At 41.1% G+C, this 15,456-nt stretch overlaps 1 pseudogene; it reads right to left on the bottom strand.

The window, feature by feature from the left end:
* Positions 1-14,620: 14,620 nt before the first annotated feature.
* Positions 14,621-15,246, bottom strand: LOC122201828 (annotated as a pseudogene).
* Between the last annotated feature and the right edge of the window lie 210 nt (positions 15,247-15,456).

Consider the following 15,456-nt stretch of genomic DNA (forward strand, 5'->3'; position numbering starts at 1 on the left):
CTCCTCCCCGTCCCCCCCCCCCCCCACTTCCAAAGGTAGCTGGTACCACCAAATCTTGAACCTTTTTGGGTTTTTTAGTGTAAATCACATTGCTTCTTGGATATCCTCACTGCCTGCTTAAGCTTCAGCTTTCTAGGTTCTACTAAGACAGTAATTATTCATCCACCTGCCTTCCAGCTTCCAAAGTCTTACTGCGGTCCTTTTTTCTGTTCTTTTTGACCTTCTGGGCTTATGCATTAAAAAACAAAACAAAACAAAAAACCCTCCTTACTGTTGTTTTACTAGAGTTTGGGGAGGGAGCAAAGGCAAGTGTTTAAAACGTCTTCCTTATCTTGAAACTCCTACAGTTTCTCAGAGCCTATTTATCCCACACATATTTATTGAGTGCCTCATATATGTTAGGTACTGTTTAAACACCTGGGAACAAAACAGAATATCCTTGCACTTGCGGAGTTTACACACTAGTGTGTGTGTGGATGGAGAAATAATAAAAATTAAACGTAAATGTATACATTATATAATAGCGATTATATAGGTGAGGTAAAAAGTACATCAAGAGGGGTGCCTGAGTGACTCAGTTTGTTAAGCATCCAACTTCAGCTTAGGTCATGATCTCATGGTTCATGAATTCAAGCCCCACATAGGGCTCTCTGCTGTCAGCACAGAGCCCACTTTGCATCCTCTGTCCCCTTCTCTCTCTGCCCCCCTCCCCACACTCTCTCTCTCTCTGTCTCACTCTCAAGAAAGATGTATGTATATATATACATGTTTACAAAAAAGTACATCAAGAAATGGAAAATCAAAAGTAATGGGCAGGCAGGTAGGCTGCAGTATTTACAGTGATCAAGGTAGGTGGCACTGAGAAAGTAAGATTTGAGCAAAGACTTGAAGGAATTACAATCATAAATATGTATAATCTTGGGACGCCTGAGTAGCTTAGTCAGTTGAGCATCTGACTCTTGATTTCAGCTCAGGTCATGATCCTAGGGTCATGGGAATGAGCCCACATTGGACCTGGAGCTTACTTGAGATTCTCTCTCTCTCTCTCTCTCTCTCTCTCTCTCTCTCTCTCTCTCTCTCCTCTCTCCACCGCCCCCCCCCCCCATCTACCCCTCTCCACCTCCCAACAAACAAACAAATAAATAAGTATATTCCTAATAGGATATGTTTGTACATATTTTCCACAAGTTTTATCCTCTCTTTATTCTTAGGCTGAGTGTAGACCAGTATCTTCTCTTTATTTTTCACCCTCACTGCACCTTGCATATAATTTTACAAAGGACCCGACATCACTGGCTCCCTAAGGGCCTGGAGAGATATTTGAACTTAGGGCCTGACTTACCGTATTCTTTTAGGTAAAATACGACCTGAATCTCAGTTTCTTCATTTGTATGTAGAGTAACAGTCAACTGCTAGACCTCATCCTCTTCCTCGAAGCTAGTATCCATGGGCTTCTAAGAATTATAAAGGAAAAGTACAATGATAATAGAGGTATTATAATGACATCTTTAATGATGAATGGGTGATAATCCACATTTTTTTTTTTTTTGGCAGGGAGAAAATATTCAACTTAGCCTGGACATCAGCTTTACATTGAGGTATATTGAGGTAAGCTGGTTTGACTTTACCATTCCCCTTCAACCCACCCCTCAAGCCCCAACCCACATTCTTACAAGCTGGCTTGTTGATCAGATGGCCAAGCAATGTCCTTCTGTTCAGCATCACATTATAAGGAACTAACTTTGAGTATTTACGGGCCTGGCACTATGCTGGTGCTATTGATACTCATAACAGCCTGGTGAGACATAAGCTACTGGCCCTATTTTCAAATAAGGAACATGAATCTCAGGAGAGTAAATAACTTGTCTAAAGTCACACTGCTAATAAATGGCACAACCAGAATTCAACCCATGTCAGTCTGATTGCCAAGCATGAGCCCTTTCTGCACACTACACTGCCTTCTTAGGACAGGCTCTGAATTGCATTTCAGAACACTTTGCGATTCACCAAATGCAGACACTAAATTGAAGAGTTTTGAAATGTCAGCAAACTAAGCTTACGAAAGTAAAGTAAAATCCTCTTTTATATAGTAAGTGTTTTAGTATGGGTTCTCCAGAGAAAGAACCAATGGGATATCCATCTTTATCCTTTATCTGTCTGCCTGTCTGTCAATGGATAGATAGATTTACTATAAGGAATTGGCTCACGTGATTATGGAGGCTGAAAAGCCAAGATCCACAAAAGTCAAGAGCTGCAGTCAGGGAGCTAAAGACCCAGGAGAGTTGATGGTATAGTTCCGGTCCAAGTCTGAGTCAGAGTCCAAAGGAGGGAGAAGACCCATGCCCTAGCTTGAAGACAGTCAGGAAGAAAGAAAGAATTCTTTCTTACTCAGCCTTTTATTCTCTTTAGGCTTTTAGCAGATTGGATGGAGGCCCACCCACACTGGAGAGGGCATTCTTTCTTACTCAGTTTACTGAGCCAAATGTTAATCTCATTAAAAAAAATCCTCACAGAGACACTCAGAATAATGTTTAACCATATATCTGGGCATCCTACGGCCCAATCGAGTTGACACAAAATTAGCTAGTACGGTAGGTAATAAATTCAGAAAATTCATTTCTCTAAGAGAAGCTAGTGGAAGAGAAATAAAAATGTTCTTTTAATACATAGTAAATACTTTTTTAATACATGTTAATGCTTTTTTTTTTAAATTTTAGAATGAGACGTGTGGGGGGGGAGAGTGAGTGGGGGAAAGGGGCAGATGAATCTTAAGAAGTCTCCATACTCAGCATGGAGCCCAATGCAGGGTTCGATATCACAACTGCAAGATCATGACCTGAGCCAAAATCAAGAGTTGAATACCTGACCGACTGATCCACCCAGGTGCCCCCATAGTGTAAACACTTTATTTGTTGCATTGATGTATCTGTTGAATACTGTGTGTTCTTTGTTCTTTTTACATATTTTTAAATGGTTTGAGAAATTCATTGGTAAAAGCATAAATATCTACTAAGAGTACCTAGGATGAGGTTAAGGGGGCTGAGGATAATCCAGATCTCTTCCTATTATTTTGAGTGCTGTCAAAATAATATTTTCGATTCCAAGGATTTTCATTTTACTTACTGACATATTAAAACAAATAATATAATCTAATTTTAACTTAGACCCTCCAAGTTCCTTACATTCCTAGATTTCAAATAAATGTAATTAAATTTGTTTTGCCTATTGGTCTAACATGTGAGTGCTACATGAATTATGAATACACAGACTCTACCTCAACAGAGTCAAGGCCCTGATATAAACTCCCTGGATTACATCTCCTTCCCTAACTTCCTGAATTTACTATTCATTCTTCCCAGGCATTTTACTGCTATTTTACTCTTTACATAAAAGATAACATAGAAATTCTCCTGCAGCCTTGGGTTTCTTCTCCACTCAATATTACATTTGTAATACTCACCCATATTGATATAGCTGTAGTTATTCACTATATGTAACTAATATTAATATAACATATGTAGCTAAAATTATAGTTATTCATTATTGATAGATCTATAGTTATCCATTCTCCTGCTGACGGACATTGAGTTTGTTTCCAACTTTTAGCAATGAATAATCTATACCTGTCTCTTTGTATACAGGAACAAACATTTCTCTAGAATTAGAATTTCTGGGTCACAAAATATGAGCATCTTTGACTTTATTAGATGTTGATAAATTGTTCCCCAGAATGGTTGCACCAACTTACAGCCGAAGCAGCGGCACAGAAGACTTTCCACTGTTCCACTTACTCACCAACACTTGATAGTGTGGGACCCACTTTCCAACCTAGTTTTGTAGCTTTAACTCTCACTGCTCTCTTTCATGCGTCTTCGATTCCAGCCAAATTGTAGTACTCACCCACTCACTGTTCACACCCCTGAACGTATTCTGTAATTTATTTCCCTTCTCCCTCAAATAGCTACTCAGTAGGTATCCTGTATCAGAAACCCTGCTAAATGTTAGGAAAACAAACATGAAAAGACATGGCTCCTGCCCTAAAGGACTTTTTCTAGTTTCCTGGAGAGACAGACTTGTAAACAACAACTAGAATATAATTGTCACAATGAAAGTCGGTACAAATTACAGTATGCCGTAAGGCAGAAGGGGCACACAAGTCTACTTCTGTTTGGGGCCCGGGAGGGAAGAAGGTCAGAGAAAACTTCGCAGAGGAAGTGGTTTGGCCACGTTTTTACCAAGGCCTACCCCTACCTGGAAGATCTCATCCTGTACATTGCTCGCTTAAAGGCCAGCTCCCCACAAAACGTCCCAAACATTACATCGTCTAGCATTGCAGATATTAGTATACGTATAGTTTACCTCCTCTACTAAATTATCAACTCCTTAGTGAAAGGTATTGACTTCTTAGGCATCTTTGTATCTCCCATACAGTCTAGAAGTTTGCTGACACCCACCGTGTATACAGTAAATGCTTGCTGAATGAAAGGTGAACACAAAGTAGTGGGGGTTACATCATTTGGCTCCCATTCTCCCAGATGCTTGACCCTTCAGACATTTTAAGTAATTGCTAAGTCAGACTGCTTTTTGCTATTGTCAAGTAACAGGAAGACTTCAAAACAAACAAGAAAACGAACAAATTCTTTTTAAGGTCATCTAGCCTCTTCCATGGTGCAAAAAACATGTTATGTAACATTATAAAATCTAGCCAACCAAGAGCGCTTTCTCTGGTCTTCTCTTTCTTGCTTCCTTAATAAACTCTACATTCTCCTTTCAAAAGATCTTGCCAACATTAATTCATTACCACTGTACTCATCAGCAGAATGGAAAATATTTGCATATCTCTTTGGTATAGCAAGGGAAAAGAGGTCAGAAGCAATTCAGGACTTGAAAGCTTGTGGCTTTTATACTCTGTATTATGAGTCTCCCTCTTTTCTTTTCCAAACTGCACTCTTACTCCATAATGAAATAGGGAGTTTGATTGTGCTCCAGGATTTTGTGAGAAATACATACGAGCTATAATCTAACAGATCAGTATGAAATGGTTTTTTACTCCATAGCTTTTTACACATGGCCACCCTATGATACTATCTCTACAGATGAAACCAGAAAGCTCTGAAAACATAGGTGAAAATATTTGTGAATAGGTAAAAAATTATATTGGCTTATAAATCCTCTATGTTAAAAACCAACCTGCAGACTAATGTATGGAATTGTTGAATCACTATATTGTACACCTGAAACTAATATAACACAGTATGTTAATTATACTGGAATGAAAATTAAAACCAACAGCAACAAAATTAGCCTGCAACCTTCCAAGATTTTAGGTTGCCAGAGAGACACCAAAGAGCAAACATCAAAGATATCCCTTAGATTCTCTGTTGTCACTGGGGCCATTTGGACATGGCTTGAAAGCAAAATCTACTAACAGGTGTACCCTTACAAAGAATTGCAACAGGATGGGGCGCCTGGGTGGCTCAGTCGGTTGAGCGTCTGACTTCGGCTCAGGTCATGATCTCACAGCTTGTGAGTTTGAGCCCCGCTTCGGGCTCTGTGCTGACAGCTCAGAACCTGGAGCCTGCTTTGGATTCTGTGCCTCTGTCTCTCTCTGCCCCAACCCACTCGCATTCTGTGTCTGTCTGTCTCAAAAATAAATAAACATTAAACAAAAATTAAAAGAAAAAAAAAACAAAGAATTGCAACAGGAAATCATTCATTAAGAAAGATAAGAGGCAAGTACTCGCCTATCCTAGTGAGGATCTTTAGATTTCCTTCAGAAGGGAAATGTCTTTTGCATCTTGTCTTAGGACCAAGACAGGAGATTGGGGGGGGGGGGGGAGGGAAAAAAATTCTTTTCACGAAGACATTTTCAATAGCAATTGCAATTCTTTTTATTTGCTTAAAACATTTTACACAAAAGGCTATTTTTGCAATGATTTCGTTACCACAAGAATCAGGAGGAAACAAACAGGAACTTGCTGGTTTCACTCTGGTGATGGAGGACCAGGATACACCATCTATGAATGTTTCCAAACTTCAAGATGAATATAACACTTCTATCAGTTACTAGACTTGTGTGAAGAAAGTGAACCTCTTCACAATTACGCAGTAAGGGACCTTATAAGGATGTAGCGTGGGATGAAGAGGTTGGTGAGTCTCCCCAGCCGGGTATAGGCTCTAAGATACAGTGGTGATAGGCTGGTGCCGGCCAAAGGGCAGAATGCTTGCTTAGGGCAGGAACGAATGGGAGCTTCGCTGCTCCTTCTGTCAGTACTTCTTCCTTTCAATTTTGTGAGCATCCACTTTTCTGCATATTCATCCCACTCCTCCCTCTGTCTGGAAGAAATAGACACTGGCCCCTCATAGCCCTGTTCTTAATATAACACTGAAAGTTTACTTTCAATGATCTCTGGCCTTGGAAATCTATACTTCCTTCTCCCCAGCCTGGTAATTAAATGAGTGATGCAATAAAAGGAAAAGGAATCGGTCAGGCTTTTTTCGTTGCCAGTAAAAGGTATACCTTCTTATCTTTTGTATTCACCCAGCAAAGCTAATAAATTTTTTAAGATCCTGTATTTGTGAGGCTACAACTGACAAACTCAGATTAAGATAAAGTGTCAAATCCCACCTCAGACAGACCGGGCTAGGCCAGAATTTTGACACTCACCTAGAAGAGTGGAGTGCTTCTCTGGTTCAGCTAAGCATCCCTGCTCCCAAACTCTCAACAAAATTAATTCCAGAATCCTAGAACTGGAAGGGACCTTTGTCCTTGTGATTACCCCTTAGTCTTGGTCCCCGTGAGTCTTTCCTCCAAAAATGTCCTTTTATGTGAAGTAGGGCCACAGTGAACCAGAGTTGTTTTGCTTTTTTTTTTTTTTTTTTTTTTTGGTCTGTTACCTCTTTGTAATCAGAGGAAAACAACTGGCTGAGATTGTTGTCAGTACGTGGGTGTGGCTGGAAAAAAAAAATACCCTCTGTGACCAATAGTTCTTTCTTCACTGTACTCTGCTTTCATACTGTTTCTCATGAATAAAACATATTCACATGACATTTTGTGCTTTTCTCTCCTTATCCAGTCGATGCAGATAGCCACTTACTCCTAGGCGGTTGGAGAGAAGTGCCAGCTCCGGGGAGCCAGAGATCAAGCAAAAGGTGCATGAAAAAGCTATAGCATTTGCTTAAGAGCACATGATGGAACCCACTTAGAAATGCGATGAAAAATCAAAGTCCTAAATTCTGGTCGCTAAGCTTTTTATAGGGAAGAGAGCAGACTAACTTATCTACTTTCCAGGACAAAAGAAATCCCCGCCTCTGATTTTTAAATGAAAAGCTATCAATACTTATTGATGCCTATTACAATGGCGGGCACTGGGTACACAGTAAATACAACACAGTCCCTGCTTTCACAGAGCGCAGAGCCCAATGGGATGAGCGGATAGGAAACAACAACAACAATTTTAAATATAGCAGTGTTAGGAGAGAAAAAAAGAGCCTCATGATAGACAGTGAGAGAAGAAAGGACAGAAGGAAAGAGGGGAGGAAAGGAGAGAGAGAACCTGAGCAATTTCAAACGTAAACTTTTTGCAAAAACTACAAACTTGGGCCAGTTTGAAAATATGAGCCTTCACTAAGGTGAACATGATAGCTTTGTTTTTGTCGAATAAGGTGAATCATTTGGAAGGTCACATACAGCAAGAGCAGTGAGGTTCGAGCTGAATCAAGTGGAGACAGAGACATGGCTCATCCTAAAATGTCACAGGCAGCTATGGCTAGTCTAACCGGGTCGTGCTATCTCCAGTCATTGACCTTTCTGCTCTTCTGTTCTCTAGAGTGGCTGCTTGGCACGTATTGGCTTTTCCCATAGCTGAATTATTTCTCTGCCAACTTGGCTTATGAAATGTCTACAAGCAGTTTAAATCATCATGACGAAAGACACAAAAAGGTCCAGAGGGCTTTTAAATCACGTTTTCCTAATTTTTTTCTTTTCTTTGCTTTGCTTTGCTTTCTTTTTTTTTAAGTGAATAGGTAAGAAACAAAGGTTACCAGGAGGATTGTCAACAGGTTTGCCTCTAACCTTTGCAGAGCTACCTGTGAGAGAAACAAAGGCCCGCATACTGTATTTAAATATTTAGCATGCGTAGATCAAGCTAGTCAACTTAAATAAAATAGGATAAAGAGATAGTCTCTCCTTTTACCTTGACACACATGCCTTCATGTTCTAGAAGGCTAGATTTGGGTTTAGAATTCTCAAACGCCTTGGAGTTCCACACGAGGAAGCGATGGTGTGGGAAGAGCTGGTCCCCAGTCCCCAGCCTCTGGTGCCCCTCTGTCCCTATGCCAGCCCCATCCCACACTGGAGGGCCTTTCTGCTCATTCAGGTGAACCCGGCAACTAACATGATTCAGTTCCAGTCACACAAGCTTCAAACAGCCACCCCTGGGGTCTGGCAATGTGCGCACTGGGGCTGCGGTTCACCCTTAGAGGAAAGACGCAGGCAAGCGGCCCATGGCTTGGGTCTATTTGGGAAGGAATGCTGGGGTTCTAGGTGCTCAGAGCTTGGTCTGAAAGAGGAGAACACAGATTCGTGGTGGACACATCCCCTTGGTCCCATGGATGCCTCCACTTGCTGAAAAGAGCATCAAATGGGACCCCAAAACCTGGGACTCAGGGCAGGGGCTCCTCTTGCCTGGGTCCAAGTACATATCAGCTTCCAAATTTTTTTATTTACTCTGATTAAAGTAATAAAGTTATTTTTATTAAAGTAATACTTGTACACTAAGCAGATCAAATAGTAAAGACTAGTTTATAATGGGTGTCAACTCCCTCTCCCTTCCCTGCTGCCACACTTCAGAGACAACCTCTTGGAACCACCAGGTCCTCTAGCATTTCTCTCAATAACCCTAGATTACATTCTCACTTCTACCTATTAATTTATCAACTGTAGACACTATTGTTTTTACATAAACAACCTTAAACTCCACAAAAGTTGCAAGTACATCACAAAGAACTTTTTTTGTTACTGAACCATTTGAAAGTAAGTTGCCAATATGATCCCCATCAGCCTTGTATTTTTGTTAGTATTTCCAATAAGCGAGGGTATTTTCCAATATAACCACATTACAATCGTCAATCCTCCAACCTCATTCGGTTCCCAACAATGCCCCTTTTTTTTTAAATTTTAAATGTTTTATTTATTTTTTGAGAGAAAGAGTGTGAGTAGGGGAGGGGCAGAGAGAGAGAGAGAGAGAGAGAGGGAGAGAGAGATTGAGAATCCGAAGCAAGCTCCGAGCTCTGAGCTGTCAGCACAGAGCCTGACACGGGGCTTGAATCCATGAGCCATGAGATCATGACCTGAGCCGAAGTCAGCCGCTTAACTGACTGAGCCACCCAGGTGTCCCCCAACAATGGCCTTTTTAGCAAAAGAATCCAATCAGGAATCATGCATTGCAAATAGTTATCATGTCTCTATAGTTTCCTTCAATCTAGAATAGTCTTTTGATTTTCACGATCTTAACTCTTTTGAAGATTAAAGGTCACCTTTTTTTTTTTTTGGAATGTCCCTCAGTTTGAGTTTGTCTAATATTTTCTCATGATCACATTCAGGTTATGGGCCTTGAGTTATCACGTGAGTGCATATGCTGTGTTCTCATTGGCATCCTCCCAGGTGGCACATTACTTAGCTGTGTCTCATTATAAGGGATATTGATTTTGCTCATTTGATTAAGGTGGTGAAGGAAGGGTACTATTTCATAATTATTCTGTGGAGATGGGGTGCCTGGGTGGCTCAGTCGGTTAAGCGTCCGACTTCGGCTCAGGTCATGATCTCACAGTTTGTGGGTTTGAGCCCCGTGTCGGGCTCTGTGCTGACAACTCAGAGCCTGGAGCCTGTTTCAGATTCTGTGTCTCCCTCTCTGCCCCTCCCCTGTTCACGCTCTGTTTCTGTCTGTCTCAAGAATAAATAAACATTAAAAAAAATTTTTTTAAATAATAATTATTCTGTGGAGAAATACTTTTTTGAGACTATTTCAATATCCTGTTTCTCAGCAAATGGACACCCTCCTCACCACACTTGAAGTCTAACATCCAGTGTCAGGTGGCCCCTCACGGCCCCCTCACTTCCTTAGACTCCAGCTCTGAACCCCAGGCACTGGCTTTGGATTGAAATGTTCATGAAGGGAAGGACGGGAAGGAAAGGGAATACAAAGAAAGGAAAAGGAGGGGAAAGGTAGAGGAAAGGGAAGAAAAAGAGCAATTCTGATTTACTCTCATTGAGGAGAATATGGAAATAATCTGAAGTAATGATAATTCAACATTAGAAAACTCTTGCATCTGAAAATAAGGGCTTACCGCTCACACTAACCTTTGATCATTATTCTCTTTCCTCATTGGCAAGACAAAATCATACTGTGATATTTATTTAAGTAGAAAAACTAAGAAAAAGATATCTCTAGGTCACACGGCAAATGATTTGCTGAACTACAACAAAAAACTTGCGGGGTCAAGTGTATCACCACCTCATCTCTATGATTTCACCTGGCCAGCTCCTGCCTTTTGTTTAGAAAGTATAGGTGGAGTTCGTGCCTATACACTGTGTCTTGAGGAATACTGTGAGGTCCCAAATATCTGCCGGGGAAAAGTGTTCCCATTGATCTGTCATAGCTCCATTCTCTTTTCTATGTACTCTGAAATTCACATGATTTGTCACACATTTGGGGAAGTTAAAAAAAAATTGGGAGATAACCTTCAGGAAGTCTTTGTTTAAATGTACACTTATTGCCTGAAAGACAGAGGCTTTAAAGAGAGAGTCCTTTAGGGCGCCTGGGTGGTGCAGTCAGTGAAGCGTCTGACTCTTCATTTCGGCTCAGGTCATGATCTCACTGTGAGTTCCAGCCCCACATCGGGCTCTGCTCTGATGGTGTGGAGCCTGCTTGGGATTCTGTCTCCCCATCTCTCTGACCCTCCCCTGTTTGTGCTCTCTCTCTCTCTTGAAATAAATACATAAGTTTAAAGAAAGAGAGAGAGAGAAAATCCTTTACACATCCTATTAGTGGTGTATGTAACAAGTTCAGCTCAACAAATACCTATTGAATATACCTCTTGGGCCAGGTACCGATATGGATTTGGTAATGAATGAGACAGATATGGTCCCTGTCCTCAGGGAGCACCATACTACAAATACGACGAATGTCACAAAAACAGAAACCACAGGGAGCTTACAGAGGGCATACCATGAAGAGCTAACCTGGATAAACTTCCTGGCAACTTGAAGAAAATAGGAATTAGTTAAGTGAAAGGTTAGTGGGAGAAGGGAGAAGGGGCAGCAGACTGCTCTGGGCAGAGGGGAAGGAATGTGTTAACGCTCAAAAAGTAGAGTATTATGAGAGTAGACAACAAAAAGGAAGGGCGGCCAGAGATCAGGTAACTTTATAAGCAGGGAAGGAAGGACCAGGCATAGAGGGCCATGGTAAGACATATAGACTGAATTCCATTGAAGGGTTTTAAACAGGGAAATGATATGCAGATTTGCATTTTTAAAAGACCGCTGTGAACATAGTGTAGTGAATAGACTTTGGGCATAAGGATAGATACAGGGAACCCCTTAGGAAGCTATTTTAGTAGTCCAAATGAGAGACATTGCTTGTGGTGGCACGGAGAGAAGAGGACAAACTGAAGATATATTTAGGAGTTTGAACTGGTAGGACACATAGAATTGATACAATGCACAAAGGAGGAAGAGTCAAAGATGATTGATTCTTGGTCTTTTCCTTGGTAGTGTTTGCAATGATTACGGCCAATTAGTTATTTGTGCCATTGTTTATTTAATGTCTGCCTTTCTCACGGGATTATACGCCACCCAAAGACAATCTTGTTCCACACCTTATTCCTTGCGTGCATGCTCTAGTGTGGTTTGTGGCACATAACCGTGCTTAAAAGCTATTTGTCGGTTAAATGATATTTTTAGGTATAAGCAGATGGGTTTCTGGTGGTATCATTCACTGAGATAGGGACATGGAGCAGGAAGGAGCAGTTTAGAGGGTGAATTTTGACCATGCTGAGCACCTGTGAAATTCCAAGGGGAAGCGTCCTGTATGCAATTGGAAGTATGAGTCTAAACCTCAGGAGAGAGAGATGGGCTGGACAGATATGGTAGTCATGAGCATACGGAAGGCAATCAAAGCCATGGAGTAGATGAGATAACCTAATTAGCAAATTTGGAATAAGAAAAGGAAAGCCCAAGAGAGCACACGGAAGAAGCAATATTTAAGGGTTGTGCAGAGGAGGAACAGCCAACAAAGGAGTTTGAGAGGTGGCCAGAGTGTTCTGGTGGCCAGAGGTAGGAGGAAACCCGGGAGCAAATAGAGTCTGAGGTTTAAGGGAAGAGCGTTCAGGAAAGAAGGAAGAGTCAACAGTGTCCAATGCTTTCGAGAACTCAAACGTGGGGAGTACTTGATAACCAGCTTCAATACAGTGGTGGACGAAAGCCAGAGTGATGTAAGGTGAAAGTGTGGAGAGAAAACAGATTTAGCCAATGCAACCTGCCCAGTAACTTATTTAGCTGGTTAGTTGTCATCTTTCAAAACAATTATGCTCCAGAGAGGATAAAACGTAGAACGTGAATTTTTAAAAAAGAGAGCACGGAGTGTGAGTGGGCTCGAGTCCGTGATGAGGCAATAACACGGAGGTTCAGGGGGAATGAGGAGATCTCCAGGACGAGTGCCTGTAAGTGGGAGGAGAGTAGGATAGATAACTGATTATTTCATCATTTTGCCTTAGGTCAGCCCTAATCCTCACCTTCAAAGAATGTCAAAGGACTTACTGACAGGATTTAGCCAATGGAGCTCCACCTCTCACAGACAGATTTCGTTAAGGCCCTCACTCAAATCCATGAAGATAAAGTTCTGTTGAGAAATTTTAGGGCATTTCTTGAAGCTTTTCAACCTCTTCTCTGCAAAGAAGCTATCCGGTGGAAAGCAAAAAATATTTAAAAACAGCCACAACCAAAACCTCTCTTAGCTAAGAAACTGGGATTCATATTTACCTAACTTTTGGTTCAGGGATTTGATTTTTTTTGTGTATCATCGTTCTTGCCCCTTATCTAGTTACAGGGATGTTAACAGAACTACTAAAATCATCTGTGTGAAATACTTAAAGTCAGTGATAAAAATACAAGGTGACACTTCCTTTCCTAGAGGTAATAAATTTAGCATTAGCCTAAAGTACCATTTATTCCTGGGGGTTTATACATTTAGTCCAATCGCTAACTAGAAAAATGGAAAGATAAAGTATAGATTCTGTCTCAGATTTTGAAATTTCTAGGATCATAAGGTCAGGGAAAGTTGGCATGAAAAATGCCTTCCTAATCCTTAAGTACGGAAAACCAGACCCTAGCCGCAGCCCTGACCTCTGTGGCCCCCCAGGTGACCTTGGATCCTTACAGCACTTTGGTTAGAGGTAAACACACTCCACCTACTCTGCCTGGCTAGCCAGTCCTCAGTTCTCCGCTCCCTCAAAGCTGTATCTTCCTAGCTTAAGCGGTTGGGACAAATCTTCTCTTCCCTGTGTTCCCTATCCAATCATTTCACCACCTTAATCTCTCCTGCCATAGAGCTTCTTGTTCAGAGGAGGTTAAAGTTGATTTGAATAGAAATCTGAGTGTAGAAAGTGCAGAAAGTCAAATTTCTACCTAGAAAGCAGTATCTCCATGGCACATATAAGACTGTTATTAATAGGCAGGTTAATTCAGAAACTAGGCAAATTTGGGAATAAAGAAGTTGTAGGAGAGCTGTCCTTTCATTGTACTTTGGTAACAGCAAACATGTTTTTTGTGTGTATGCGTTTCTCACAAAGCTCTGTCCTCAGTGCACACTAAGTGATAATGAGGATTAAGGGGCTTAGAAGCAAACTCAAAAATACCCAAGATGGGAGCTCCAAAAACACAGGCCTTCATTTCCTTTAATCTTTACCCACCTCTTTTTCTCCAGTTAAGTTTTCCTGGATACCACAGACTCCTTCCTATTATTGTTTCCCTCTATCATTACAATTTAGAAAAGGGCCCTTACATCTGTCCCTAAAATCCATTCCTTCAACACAGACTTAGGTGCCTTTTACTTTTCACCATTGTGCCAAGTACTGAGGTTACGACTGTGAATTGGAATTGATCCTCAACTTCAAGGAACTTCTGATTCAGGGCTGACTCAAGAAAAAGAGGAATTCAAAGATTTATGGTGACCTAAAGCATTTTCCGGACTATAAAGGTGATAACACCTGGATCTCCTTTATAGCTAAGTACATCTTCTGATTTTGTATTATTGAAACCATGGCTCCAAGTCTAAATGCACCTGTGTATGCATATAACCTTAGATGTTTACACTGTTAAATTTAAACTCGTCCTTAAGTACAGGGCTTTTGCAATTCATTCATTCCTGGGTTTGTCTCTGAGGTATTTCTTAATACTGATGCCAGAAGTTTCAAGCATACCCACCAATTTTGAGGGTCAAAGGGCATATCTGATAATAAGAACGGGGTTTGGTGTCCACGGATATTTTCTTTTCCCTAGTTCCTTTAAAAAAAAAAATTAATCAAGTTTTATTTTTCAAAATGTGCAGTTGGTGGGATCTGTTCATGGACCTTCACCGGCAGCTAGCGTCTCTCCATCCTTGAGGATTCTAGTGTAAATGACTTGGGTCCTGTGCTTTGAAATCCGTTTAAAAAGTCTTTACTAAGGAGCTTCTGGGGATGCGTGGGTGGCTAAGTAGGTTAAGCGTCCAACTCGTGATCTCGGATCAGGTTGTGATCTCATGGTTCGTGGGTTTGAGCCTCACGTCAGGCTCCTCACTGACAGCCCGGAGCCTGCTTGTGATTCTCTCTCTCCCTCTCTGCCCCTCCCCCTTTTAAGCCCATATGCGCTCTCTCTAAATATAAATAAATAAAATTAGAAAAAAAAAGGGAGAGAAAGACATCAAAATAAAATTATATTACAAAAGAGCTTTTGAAAGGCTGCCCTGGCAGGGGAACCACGAATCTACTGTCTCTACGACAACAGCCAGGGTTATAAGCTTGTAGTTGGAAACTTCCTTACAAAGTTTGTCATACGTCTGCTTTGTCAAACAAGACCAAGTTACTGAGCTTGTCTTGAACTCTGCCTTTGGACCACCTCTTTTTGGCCTTGCTTCCAGATTTGTTCACCAGGTCTTTGTCTTTCTTGGCTGACTTTCCGGCATCTCTGTTCTTGTCCTTGGGCGGCATGGCCATGGCGAGGGTCAGACGGCAGCTGCTGCCCCTGTGGCCTCACTATCTTCTCCCTAGCTTTGATGGCTTGGTTTGCCTCGTGTGAGAGATATGTTGAATTATTATGTAGAATTCATATTTAACAAACAGCTTTGCAGAGCTGAGTTGTGATACTCTCTATTTTGCTAACCAATTTGACTATTTGAAATGTGTTTTTACAATTTATTT

This window comes from Panthera leo, chromosome D2 (assembly GCF_018350215.1).
Source record: "Panthera leo isolate Ple1 chromosome D2, P.leo_Ple1_pat1.1, whole genome shotgun sequence".
NCBI lineage: Eukaryota > Metazoa > Chordata > Mammalia > Carnivora > Felidae > Panthera > Panthera leo.